Raw genomic sequence first — 14,458 nt, 5'->3', positions numbered from 1 at the left:
ATTTATCTTTCTCTGTTTTTCTAACTTAGTTTTAATAGAAAGAGAGAAGGAGTGATGGAGAGATGCAGCATTGCTAATTTGGAAAATGGAGGAAAGGAATCATGAGCTAATGAATATAGGCAGCCTCTGGACACTGGAAAGGTAAAGTCCATATTAAAATATATATATATATATATATATATATTTATCTATTTATTTTTAGTTGTGCTGAGCCTTCATTGCTGTGTGCTTTGTTTATTGAAAATGTATAGCTTAATGGTTTGAATCTATTTTACCTGTTTAAAGCCAGTCTGGTTTTAGCTCTATGACCAGTGGAGTATAAAAGACTCATCTAGTGAGCTTCTGTCTTGTCTCTGCTGAAATATGATTTCCCACACTTATCTTGGTGTCATGATCCATACATGAAGCATGTCCTATATCTGAGGAAAGAGTCTGGAGGCTGTGTCTAAAAATTTCAGTTTTTCTCTCATGTTTATCTGTACATTTTATCTTCTGCTGTGTCATATCTTTTACTTTTATTGAAGCTTTATGAGTGTATCCTGTGGCATTTCGTGAGTTCTTTCAATTATCTGATGCTGTGTAATTGCTGAAGCTGGTCCTCTGAGCAGGTTACAAGAAGTGGCCTTGGCTGTGTCATTAAATGATGGATAAGGCTTTGTTTGGAAGAAAGGAAGATGAAGAAATGGCATATAAAGGACCTTGATGCCAGGCTAGCTCCCCTACACTGGCCTACATTTGACCATTGATTGCGGGGTAAACATAGACAGCTTGGAAGTGGGTAGGTCTGGAGCTGAGGGAAATACCTAAATGGATGAAAAAAAGAAATTGAGACAGAAGGGAAGCCAGTCAGGAATTCTGTGCCTTGGCTGCTTTGGGCTGCTTTGGCAAAAGTGAGACTAACTAAGAAAAAACACAAGCTTCTCGTCTGCCAACTTACCACCATCGATTATGTCTGTAATGAGAAAGGACATGATGAAAGCAGGGAGTCAAACGTTCAAATATTTTTTTTCATCAGTTGCATAACAGATAATCATTAAAAAGACTATTCAGACTTTGGGTGTGGTGAAGGGGAAGGTGGGAACTAAGAGATCCCCTAAACATGGAAACAGTCAAAATGTTCATGCAGTGTATTTTTGTAGGAATGTGGGTCTCCTAATATGTTGAGTTGGTGAAATGCAGAGTCATGCAAAAATACCTTAAGAGAGGGAATATTCCAGCTTCACCATCATTTACAAAATTGAGTAATCCTGAGGTGCTGAAATCTTGAAAATGCAAGCACTTTCAGATTGATTATATAATGACAAAGTATGCTCCAATTTTAGACCTTATACCCAAGAAATGACTGATTTGATAAATGGAGTATAAATGCTTGAAATTCTTGTGTGGACCCTCTTGATGGAAGGAAAAACCCATGAGCAAAGTTATCACTGGCTCAACTCTTTTTCGAGGAGTGTGTGTGTGTGTTGTGTGTGTGTATGCATGTGTGTGCGCACGCGCATGTGTTGGCTCAATCGTGTCTGGCTTTGGGACCCTGTGGATTTTAGCCCACCAGGCTCCTCCGTCCATGGGACTTTAAAGGGGTAAGTGATAGGAAAAAAGATTAGGAATATTCAGTGGGAGAAAAGAAATGTTAAGATTAGAAGGGATAAAAAAAAAAAAACCTTAGGATAATTAAACAGAGTGGAACAGTTCAGAATTTTAACTTAAAAATTCATGAAAAATGAAGTGATAGATGGAATAAGTACTAAAATTTAATAGATTACTAGCGAGATTACAAGGTCCAGCTACTCCAGTGCCTCCAAATATTATAGAGATTCGTTCAACTTATCTTAACCATGATGAATTTTCAAAAATCTTATGGTGATACTCCATAAAAAGAAAAGGATCCTCATAACCAGCACTGATTAGAATAACGTGAGTTAAAGAAGATATACCAGGATATCAGGTTGTGCCCAGGGTGGAAATGGTGGTGGTGTCTCAGGGTATTAGAGGTCATTTGCACTGGTTTGTAGGTAAATTGTCACAGATGAAGAAATTGTATTGGAATTCTTCTACACTGGCTCATAATGTATTGTCAGATCTAAACCCGCTATAAAAAGGCAGCATAAGTTATGGAGATGTGATAAATTATCAATAACTTAAAACTGAAACTATGACCTAAGGTAGAAATTTGTGAACAGAAGTTATTTATGATTGTGTATCAACTCTACCAGAATATATTATGTGATTTCTTGAATAAGAAGGAGGTAAAGTTCTTGGCTTACTCAAACAAATGAGGAAAGGGATGTTGCAGAAATCTGCTATAAGTTCTGTTTTAACTGGGCATGTTAAGTGCAAATCCTTAGAGTGACTTTACCCACTCAACTGGTTAATTTAATATGACATAGCATACCCGCTGGTCATCAATAAATTCCTGATTTGATTAAGGACATGTTAGAACAAGTATATTATCATCCACAAAATACCCTCTTTAAAAACCCATTATGGTTTGCAAGAAAACCTGGAGGTTAATTGTAGACTGTGGGAGGCTGGATAAAATGGTTCTTCCAATAGCATCAGCCAGACTGATAGGATGTTAGCAATTCAACCTTGCAATAAGCTAAGGACGATTGATATTCTATGGTTGATTCATTGGTTTATCCAGTGGTTTCTTTTTTAATTTCAGTTATGGAAGTAAGTCAAAATCATTGTGATTTATGTTGGACAGAATCTGACACAGGTTTACTAAGCTTCCACAAGGTTATTTAAATCCACTTGCTAATTGCACAACCTGTTGAGAAGAGGCTTTAATATGATTCAGCTGAAATGTACTGTTATGCATTACATATATTGATGATATAATGGCGATCTCAAAGATCAAGTTAAGATGATTAGAAATTTTGATTAATCATGTCACTGCCAGGGCATGGCTAATTAACCAGCTAAAATAGAGGTTCAAGAATACCTGGTAACATTCATAGGAATTACTTAGTGTAGAGACATTAGCAACATTCTTCAAACAACTGCACATAAGCTATGGTTTCTGTCAACTCAAAAACTGAAACAAAAATTAATTGGTTTGTTGTATTTTATAATATGAGCCCCCACTACCAATGGTACAAAGAAAAAAAAATGCTGAATTTGAATGAGGCTTTGAACAACAGGGGGCTTCCCTGGTGGCTCAGCCATAAAGAATCTGCCTACCAATGCTGGAGACTCAGGTTCAACCCCTGGGTCAGAAAGATGCCCTGAAAAAAGGAAATGGCAACCCATTCCAGTGTTCTTGCCTGGGAAATCCCATGGACAAATGAGTTTGGCAGGCTACAGTCCAGGGTGTTGGAAAAGAGTGGGACACGACTTAGCGACTGAAAAACAATAGCAACTGAACACCAGGAGCCTATATTGGGGCCATTACCCAATGGATACTTTTGGGGTCACACAACCTCAAAGATACTCAAGTGATAGAAATGTCAGCAGCTCCAACTGTACCCACATTTGTTCTTTGGAAGTGACTTCTTGGTTACAAAAGATGAACAGCAATGAAGAGCTATCAACATGTATCCTGCTGTCCCCTGTCTGACTGGGAAAGGATGCCGGGAACTGCATTGGGAAGTCTCAGACCTCTCCAAAGTTTGTCTACACTTGGTTTCTGCTGCTATATATTATTATTATTTGTTGTTTTTGTTTAGTTGCCATGTCCGGCTCTTTTGTGACTCCAAGGACTGTACCCTGCCAGGCTCCTCTGTCCATACGATTTCCCAGGTAACAATACTAAAGTGGGTTGCCGTTTCCTCTTCCAGGAAATCTTCTCAACCCAGGAACTGAACCTGTGTCTTCTGCATTGCAAATGAATTCCTTATCGCTGAGCCACCAGGGATGCCCTTTCAGTTCAGTTCAGTCGCTCAGTCGTGTCCAACACTTTGCGACCCCATGAATTACAGCACGCCAGGCCTCCCTGTCCGTCACCAACTCCCGGAGTCTACCCAATCCCATGTCCATCGAGTCGGTGATGCCATCCAACCATCTCATCCTCTGTCGGCCCCTTCACCTCCCACCCCCAATCCTACCCAGCATTAGGGTCTTTTCCAATGAGTCAACCCTTCACATGAGGTGGCCAAAGTATTGGAGTTTCAGCTTCAACATCAGACCTTCCAATGAACACCCAGGATTGATCTCTTTTAGGATGGATTGATTGGATCTCCTTGCAGTCCAAGGGACTCTCAAGAGTCTTCTCCAACACCACAGTTCAAAAGCATCATTTCTTCGGTGCTCAGCTTTCTTCACCGTCCAACTCTCATATCCATACATGACCACTGGAAAAACCATAGCCTTGACTAGACGGACTTTTGTTGGCAAAGTAATGTCTCTGCTTTTAAATATGCTATCTAGGTTGGCCATAACCTTCCTTCTAAGGAGTAAGCATCTTTTAATTTCATGGCTGCAGTCACCATCAGCAGTGATTCTGGAGCCCCCAAAAATAAAGTCTGACACTGTTTCCACTGTTTCCCTATCTATTTCCCATGAAGTGATGGGACCAGATGCCATGATCTTAGTTTTCTGAACGTTGAGCTTTAAGCCAACTTTTTCACTCTCCTCTTTCACCTTCATCAAGAGGCTCTTTAGTTCTTCTTCACTTTCTGCCATAAGGGTGGTGTCATCCGCATATCTGAGGTTATTGATATTTCTCCCGGCAATCTTGATTCCAGCTTGTGTTTCTTCCAGCCCAGCGTTTCTCATGATGTACTCTGCATATAAGTTAAATAAGCAGGGTGGCAATATACAGCCTTGACGTATTCCTTTTCCTATTTGGAACCAGTCTGTTGTTCCATGTCCAGTTCTAACTGTTGCTTCCTGACCTGCATACAGGTTTCTCAAGAGACAGGTCAGATGGTCTGGTATTCCCATCTCTTTCAGAATTTTCCACAGTTTATTGTGATCCACACAGTCAAAGGCTTTGGCATAGTCAATAAAGCAGAAATAGATGTTTTTCTGGAACTCTCTTGCTTTTTCGATGATCCAGCGGATATTGGCAATTTGATCTCTGGTTCCTCTGCCTTTTCTAAAACCAGCTTGAACATCTGGAAGTTCATGGTTCACGTATTGCTGAAGCCTGGCTTGGAGAATTTTGAGCATTACTTTACTAGCATGTGAGATGAGTGCAATTGTGTGGTAGTTTGAGCATTCTTTGGCATTGCCTTTCTTTGGGATTGGAACGAAAACTGACCTTTTCCAGTCCTGTGGCCACTGCTGAGTTTTCCAAATTTGCTGGCATATCGAGTGCAGCACTTTCACAGCATCACCTTTGAGGATTTGAAATAGCTCAACTGGAATTCCATCACCTCCACTAGCTTTGTTCGTAGTGATGCTTTCTAAGGCCCACTTGACTTCACATTCCAGCCCTTTAGCTTTATTTAAAACTTACAGTCCCCGGGGTTGCAAAGAGTCAGACATGACTGAGCGACTGAACACCACCACCAAACCTTACATGAGTATAACTTGTGGAGGCTTCAGTGTCCTGTTAATCATCAGGCTGTGTATAATTAGCATAACCATATAAATCAAATTTTAAAACATTCTCAAACAGTATTTCTGGTTTTTGAAGATCATGATTGTCTAATCTTGTTGTAGCTGAGTCTTCTAAATCTTATTTTTGGTGGATTTCCTTTCATGTGTTTATTTATTGTTAGTTTCAAGTGTGTGTCACTGTTCAGTGGGACTTGAGATGGAGTAATTCTGTGCAGCTAGAGTGGACAGTGTACAGAATAAAATCCTCCAATAGTTTTGTTTGCTTTTGCAAGGTATCCCTGGGATTCATGATATCATAAAGCATGATAAAAGTTTTTGGCATTTTTAACTTACCTCTGCTTCACCCTATTCTCTGGGATATTGGCAGTCCTACAAACTGCAGCCCATGTTCCTTACATGGGCACCTGGTTCCAGAAGGAACAGAATAGACCTTGTTACCAAGGATCTTTTTTTGTTTTGACCCATCTGTGGGTTCTCTGAAGGACTGATGCAAGGGACTAACCTTTGTTTCACCTAGAAAGTGAAAGTGTTAGTCACTCAGTCATGTCCGACTATTAGTGACCCCATGAATTGAAGCCCTCCAGGCTCCTCTGTCCATGGAATTCTCTGAAAACTGGAGTGGGTTGCCATTTCCTTCTCCAGGGCATCTTCTCGCCACAGGGATCAAACCTGGGTTTCTTGCATTGCAGAAAGGTTCTTTACTGTCTGAGCAAGCAGAGACTAAGTGCAAAGAAGTGCCTATGTGGAGTATGTTCATCGAAAACACTTAAAGGCAAGTGAACAACTTGCCACCACAATAGTAGTGGAAAGCAATAGACATGCTGAAAGCCTGGATGGAAAAGCTGGAGAATTTGGGGGCATAAAGACTTTAAAATCGTCCACATATTCTGGGGAATCTGGAAAGCCCATGTGCATGCACAGAGCAGGATCATGCTCAGAAAACACCTGAGAAGAGCATGTGCTTTCACCTCTGGCTGATCGTTAAGGAACAATGAAGACAAGAAGTGAAGGATCAACTGGATCAACAGGAGTTTTCGACCATCTTTCCCCCAATGGCACTGATTTTGACAATCATCCATGCATGGGAATACCTCTTTGCAAACCCAGTGGTCCAGCAGAGAAGTTCCAGCATACTATTAAAGCAAAAAAGAAGAAAAAGTCCAGATTAGATGCAATAAAGATGCTGAAGATCAGTTACACTCTAGCTGCATTCCACTCCCCTAAGTAGCACAGCCTAGAGCCAAGAGAAGCTCCCTTGGGCTGATCTCTCCCCTATAGGAAAGTGAAAGCATGTGAGTGAGCACGTGGCTTCCCAGCTGTCTGAGATACTTGCAGGAGACCCATTTCTTTCTCAGCTGATCCAGAATACTGAGGCATGCTGCTTGGCTGGGGAGTGGGATCAACTGAAATTGTACCAGAATATGGGAAACCAAAAGTGGGTTTTTTGAAAAGAGCAATGATATTGACAAACATTTAAGTAACCAATAGATAGATAGGTAAGTGTGGTGGGGGGACAGGGAGAGAGAGGAGACACACACACACACATACAAAAATCAGAAATGAAAGTGAAGGCATTACTAATAACCTTGAAAAAAAGTCAAAGTGTTAGTCACTGAGTTGTGTCCAACTCTTTGTGACCCTAATAACCTTATAAGACTTAGCCATCACAAAGGACCACATATGGTATTATTCCATTTATCTGAAATGTCCAGAATAGGCAAATCTATGTGTGTGCTTAGTCACTCAGTTGTGTCCCACTCTGTGACCCCATGGACTGTAGCCTGCCAGGCTCCTCTGTCCATGGGGATTTTCCAGGCAAGAATACTGGAGTGGGTTGCCATGCCCTCCTCCAGGGGAATCTTCCCAACCCAGGGAACTAACCCAGGTCTCCTGCACTGAAAGCGGATTCTTTACCTTCTGAGCCACCTGGCAAATCTACAGAGATAGATATAGATTAGCAGTTTCCTAGAGCTGGGAGCTCTGGAAGTTGGAGGGTAATGGCTAAGGTGTGTCACTTTTCTTTTTGGAGTGATTAAAAACTTCAAAAATAGAATATGGTGATGGAAATACACACCTGTAAATATTCTAAAGGCTATTGAATTGTGCACTGAATTGGTGAAATGTATGGTATGTGAATACATATCAATAAAACTTTTAAAAAATTTGCTGTGTATACATATCACCCCAACCACCCACCCCACACATACAAAACACTGGAATTTGGGGATGATATGGTAATAGTGACATAGAGCTGAGGAAACGAAGAAATAAAAAAGACGCACTCATTACTTCTAGAGACAACAGAATTTTATATCTGAAAGAACTAAATATAGAGAGTAAATATGGCCCAACTATAAAACGTGATTCAGGAGTAATTATAATGGAGAGAAAATAGAGAGATGGGGTACAGTAGAGGAAGGAATGGGAAAGAGTTAAATCTTTTTCTTTGATTATGGAAATTTAATATAATGTCTAACATTGAAAAGAAATAGAGGAAAACTATGGACTGGGAAAGCCTAGAGATCTCGTCAAGAAAATTAGAGATACAAAGGGAACATTTCATGAAAAATGAGCACAAGAAAGGACAGAAATGGTATGGACCTAACAGAAACAGGTGATGTTAAGAGAATGTGGCAAGAATACACAGAGAACTATACAAAAAAGATCTTCATGAGCCATATAACCATGATGGTGTGATCACTCATGTAGAGCCAGACATCCTGGAATGCAAAGTCAAGTGGGCCTTAGGAAGCATCACTTCAAACAAAACTAGTGGAGGTGATGGAATTCCAGTTGAGCTATTTCAAATCCTAAAAGATGATGCTGTGAAAGTGCTGTACTCAACATGCCAACAAATCTGGAAATTCAGCAGTGGCCACAGGACTGGAAAAGGTCAGTTTTCATTCCAATCCCAAAGAAAGGCAATGCCAAAGAATGTTCAGACTACCACCCAATTGCACTCGTTTCACAGGCTAGCAAAGTAATGCTCAAAATTCTCCAAGCCAGGCTTCAACAGAACGTGAATCATGAACTTCCAGATGTCCAAGCTGGATTTAGAAAAGGCAGAGGAACAAGAGATCAAATTGCCAGCATCCACTGGATCATCAAAAAAGCAAGAGAGTTCAGGAAAACATCTACTTTTGCTTTATTGACTACAGCAATCCTTTGATTGTGTGGATCACAAAAAACTGTGGAAAATTTTTAAAGAGAGGAATACCAGACCACCTGACCTGTCTCCTGAGAAATCTGTATGCAGGTCAAGAAACAACAGTTAGAACTGGACATGGAACAACAGACTGGTTCCAAATAGGGAGAGGAATATGTCAAGGCTGTATATTGTCACCTTGCTTATTTAATTTATATGGAGAGTGCATCATGAGAAATGCCGGGCTGGATGAAGCACAAGCTGGAGTCATGATTGCCAGGAGAAATATCAATAACGTCAGATATGCAGATGACACCACCCTTATGGCAGAAAGGGTAGAAGACCTAAAGAGCCTCTTGATAAAAGTGAAAGAGGAGAGTGAAAAAGTTGGCGTAAAACTCACCATTCAGAAAACTAAGATCATGGCATCCGGTCCCATCACTTCATGACAAATAGATTGGGAAACAATGGAAACAATGAGAGACTTTATTTTGGGGGGCTGTAAAATCACTGCAGATGGTGACTGCAGCCATGAAATTAAAAGATGCTTGCTCCTTGGAAGAAAGGCTATGACCAACCTAGACAGCATATTAAAAAGCCGAGACATTATTTTACCAACAAAGGTCCGTCTAGTCAAAGGTATGGTTTTTCCAGTAGTCATGTATGGATGTGAGAGTTGTACTATAAAGAAAGCTGAGCCCCAAAGAACTGATGCTTTTGAGCTGTGGTGTTGAAGAAGACTCTTGAGAGTGCCTTGAACTGCAAGGAGATCCAACCAGTCCATCCTAAAGGAAATCAGTACTAAACATTCATTGGAAGGACTCATGCTGAAGCTGAAACTCCTGTACTTTGGCCACCTGATTCGAAGAACTGACTCCTTGGAAAAGACCCCGATGCTTTGAAATATTGAAAGCGGGAGGAGAAGGGGATGACAGAGGATGAGATGGTTGGATGGCATCACCATCTCGATGGGCATGAGTTTGAGTAGGCTCTGGGAGTTTGATGGAGAGGGAAACCTGGCACACTGCAGCCCATTGGGTCGCAAAGAGTCAGACACGACTGAGTGAGTGAACTGAACATAACAGAACAGATATATCTTTCTTACAATAGCTCAAACAGTAAAGAATCTGCCTGCAATGCAGGAAAGCTGGGTTTGATCCCTGGGTTGGGATGATCCTCTGCAGAAGGGAATGGCAACCCACTCCAGTATTCTTGCCTGGAGAATCCCATGGACAGAGGAGCCTGGCGGGCTACAGTCTGTGGGGTTGCAAAGAGTGAGGCACGACTGAGTGACAAACACTACTACTACTACTACGGATATATCTTCCTTACAGTATATCAATGGAACATTTTCACAGGGGATGGGACAGTACACACACTGCCTCTTATGTTGTCTCTGAGATGGAGCTAAAAGCAAGACCAGGGGCATTAAGTTTCCATTCAAATACGTGTCCCTATAGAAAGCCTTTGCACTCTATTGTCTTTTGTTCAGTATGCAGCATAGCCAAAACTAAATTATATTTAAATTAAATGGCAAAGCTTTTTTATTTGCTTCAAATAAAGTGACATTTATCAGCACATCAAAAGCCAGTTATGGGTATTTGTGCAGGCATTAAAGTGGGGGAAAGTAAGCCCACAAACCCATTGGGCTTAGGATATTTTTATGTCTTCATGATTAGCATATCAGATAAAGGACTGCTGGGCTCTCTTACTGAAAGGCATTGTCACCATTTCTTCTCTCATTTCCATGACAATAATATTAGAGATGGAAAATTATGAAAAGCCTTTAAGTGTCAGTTCTGTTCAGTCTAACTGTAACATCTGCCCCAGTTTTTCCTGTTAGGTTGCAGACTCTGTTCTCTGTGGCAGACTCAGCTGAAATCTAATCAGGAGGAACTATTGGAAAAATTGTTAAATATTCAGGCATGATTAGGAAGGCATTATACTTTGCCTGTAAGTAAAGATTAAAGGGAGCTCATTACACTGTATTTCTCTTTCAGTGTCTTCTAAAATATAGGAATTGGAAATAGACCATCATTGCCAGGTTAAGGATTTTGTTGTGGTTGTTTCTCAGGAGCAAATCTGTAAATCAGGAAACATTACTACTTTCATATGCTTGTATCTTATAAAAAGGCTTCCCAGGTGTTTCCATAGTATAGAATTTGCCTGCAGGAGACACAGGAGGCATGGGTTCAATCCCTGGGTCAGGAAGATCTGCTGGAGCAGAATATGGCAACCCACCTCAGTATCCTTGCCTGGGAAATCCCATGGACAGAGATGTCTGGTGGGCTACAGTCTGTGGGGTCACAAAGAGTCAGACAGGAGTGATCATGCATACACGCACAGATGTCCGTATCTTACAAAAAAGACCATATATTGTCTTTTCTTCAATATACATCTGAGCCCATTGATAAAGGCTTGTATCTGAGTACTGAGTTACCTGAAATGTATGGGTTCCTAAAAGCTTTAGACATAATTAACATTTGGGGCAAGTAAATCTTTGTTATAAATGTTACTGTTTGAAAACGTAAGGTTGTTTAAGGGTATGAAACTGTTGGCTTTTAAATCTACAGTCTTCAAAGAAGCATTTTGGAAGTAAGGAAATTTTATATTTTCCTCAGTGACTTAGAGGGTGTTTTTTTTTCCTCTTGAACGGAGGAGAACAGCGAGGGTGACTGAGTGCTGTAGGAAAATCCTCCTAATAAAGCCCTGTCTCATAACCAAACTTTTTCTTAGTTTTCAGACCTCAGTTTGCCTAGTTCAATATTTCTTTATCCATCAAAGAATAGCCTTGAATAACTTGATTTATTAGCATTATGAAAAGATTATATTTTTCCTTTTCCTCCTTTTTAATTTACACTAGGACTAGTAAAAGAAATAGCTGCTTCAGCCTTTTCAAAAGAAATGTCATCATTTCTTTTCAAAATATTTTATATAGTTTATGACTCAGTTATAAATCATCATGCCCATTGAACAGAGGGACACTATTATGGATGATCAGGGGTAGTCGCTGATCCAAATATTACAAGTAATACAAATAATATTGCAAGTAAATATTTAATGTACAAGGTCTGTGTTAGAGGGAGCATAGATAAGAGTGTGTCGTGATTTTTGTGATTTTCACTTCTTTCTCAACATCTGAAAAAACTTCTACCCTAAACACCACTCAAAGAGCAGCTTGTTTGAGAAGTTGACCTTATTCTTGCAATTAATTGTTCCCTCCTCTAGGATTATTTCATAATACTTTCTAGATCACTTTGTACTACTTATGTCTGATTTAATGCCTGTCTAGACTGTGAGCTTCTTCAGGTCACTGGCCCTATTTCACATGTGTGTGTATTCTTAATACTCATTAATTGATTCTTTCATTCAACAAACATTTTTATTGAGTGTTATGTGAGAGGGACTGTGCTAGGCACTGAAACAAAATAGGTTGAAAACATAATGATTGCCTTCTTTCCAAAGCTTTAGTCTAGTAGAGAAGAGAGAAATAACATTTTTTGCTTGGTTCTTCATAATAACTGATAAGCATTAAGATGAAAATATACATGATGCTCTGATAGGGATAAAGAGGGAGACTTAAAGCTAGTAAAAGGGTTGAAGCCTGAGCTCACCATAGCAGAGAATAAGTTAACTAGTCAAAATGATGGCAGGAATGAGATAGAGAAAAATTTTACAGTTTGAGAGAGAAAGTATAAGAAAATGTCATGTGATGTGAGGAACACGGCCAGTCCAAGTGGTTCTTCTCAGAATAATTAGAGCCCAGAACCAAGATTTAGGCATGAAGTGAAACTGAAGAAGAGATTAAGGCTAAGCCATGTAAAGTTCTTGTTCTTGTTGACGATTTCATACTTTTTCCCCCAGAGCATTAATAAATCAGTGAAGTGACTGAAGGAGGCAATGTTTTAATAAGATCTGCCTTCACTCTGGATTTTCCATGTGTTGATAGTTGTATTGCAAAAACCAGATTGGAGCCAAATAGGACTAAATGGTGGAAGTCAATGAATACTGATCTTAAACCAGTGCTTATATAATCAATGAATTCTTACATCATCCCCAGTTCAGTTCAGTTCAGTCACTCAGTCATGTCCAGTTCTTTGTGACCCCCATGGACTGCAGCATGCCAGGCTTCCCTGTCCATCACCATCTCCCAGAGCCTGCTTAAACTCCTGCCCATTGAGTCAGTGGTGCCATCCAACCATCTCCTCCTCTGTCGCCCCCTTCTCATCCTGCCTTCAATCTTTCCCAGCATCAGGGTCTTTTCCAGTGAGCTAGTTCTTCTCATCAGGTGGCCAAAGTATTGGAGTTTCAGCTTCAGCATCAGTCCTTCCAGTGAATATTCAGGACTGATTTCCTTTAGGGTGAACTGGTTTGATCTCCTTGCAGTCCCAGGGACTCTCCAATACCACAGAGAAAGAGTCTTCTCCAACACCACAGTTCAAAAGCATCAGTTCTTTGGTACTCAGCTTTCTTTATAGTCCAACTCTCACATCCATACATGACCACTGGAAAAGCCATAGCTTTGACTAGATGAACCTTTGTTGGCAAAGTAATGTCTCTGCTTTTTAATATGCTATCTAGGTTGGTCACAGCTTTTCTTCCAAGGAGCAAGCGTCTTTTAATTTCATGGCTGCAGTCACCATCTGCAGTGATTTTGGAGCCCAGGAAAATAAAGTCTGCCTTGGAGAATGCCATGAGCAGAGGAGCCTGGCAGGCGACAGTCCATAGGGTCGAAAAGAGTTGGACACTACTGAAGTGACTTTGAACACACATATATGTATATAAGTGTACATGTGCAAGAAAGAAAGAACAGAAATAAAGAAATGAAGAGAGAGAAAATGAGCTGGGTATTTGGGAGTCTAAAGTTGGTGACATTCATTCACACAACTCATTAATATTGAATGCCCACAAAGTGTCAGGCACCATTTAGGCCTTTTTGATGCACAGAAGAAACCAAAGATCCCTGTCCACACTGAGCTTACATTGCAGGAAGGAAACAGGCAATAAACAATGAATATAATAAATAAGTAAATTTTATAGTATCTCCAAAGGAAGTATGAGTTATGTAAGAAAAACAAAGGAAGGTAAAAAAGGTTGTCAAGGGGTTTGGGTGGAGAGTAAATTGAATCAGTAGTTAAGGAAGGTCACATTATAAAGGTGATGATTGAAGAAAAAATTGGAGAGTATGGAAAGTAAAATAAGCAGATATATCTGGTGGGAAAACTTTTTTAGGGTGAGAAGAGCAAAAACAAAGACCTAAAGATGGAAAGGTGCCTGGTGTGTTCACATAATAGCAGAGATGAATGTGAGAGAGGGAGAGAATGCTCTTACCATTATACAGATGTTAGCTTTTTAACTGAATAAAGTGGGAAGTTGCTGTAGAGTTACATTTTAAAAAGATTCTCGTCAGTGCATTGAGGATAGATTAGAGGGGGAAGGAGTGGATTTAGAATTCAGTTTTGTGTTTACATTTAAATATTAGTATGTTCAATAACATAGACATTCATGTAGTGGCTAAAACTGTAACTAGACAATTCTAAAAACACCAGTTCCTTTTTCCCTATTCCATCCAACTAGAAATCAGATGAAGCCAGGCTATGCCTTCCCTCTCACCTTAACTCCTCTAGAGCTTTTTGTTGTTCAGTTGCTAAGTTGTGTCTGACTCTGCAACCCCATGGACTGCAACATGCCAGGCTTCCCTGTCCTTCACCGTCTCCTGGAGTTCACTCAAACTCGTGTCCATTGAGTTGGTGATGCCATCCAACCGTCTCAACCTCTGTCACCCACTTCTTCTCCTGCCCTCAATCT

At 40.3% G+C, this 14,458-nt stretch overlaps 1 protein-coding gene across 2 annotated transcripts in view; it reads left to right on the top strand.

The window, feature by feature from the left end:
• Positions 1 to 14,458, top strand: part of HNF4G (hepatocyte nuclear factor 4 gamma) — a 436,782-nt gene that overhangs the window by 194,201 nt on the left and 228,123 nt on the right. For both annotated transcript variants that reach the window (XM_081501546.1, XM_081501545.1), the window contains exon 3: positions 30 to 141. The gene's annotated coding sequence lies outside the window, so the exon portion shown is untranslated. The remainder of the gene's footprint in view (positions 1 to 29; positions 142 to 14,458) is intronic.

Source organism: Giraffa tippelskirchi, chromosome 6 (assembly GCF_054371585.1).
Source record: "Giraffa tippelskirchi isolate mGirTip1 chromosome 6, T2T-mGirTip1v1.2.pri, whole genome shotgun sequence".
NCBI classification, from domain to species: Eukaryota; Metazoa; Chordata; class Mammalia; order Artiodactyla; family Giraffidae; genus Giraffa; species Giraffa tippelskirchi.
The sequence above is the reverse complement of the archived record's forward strand: the minus strand, read 5'-3'. Positions and strand labels throughout refer to the sequence as shown.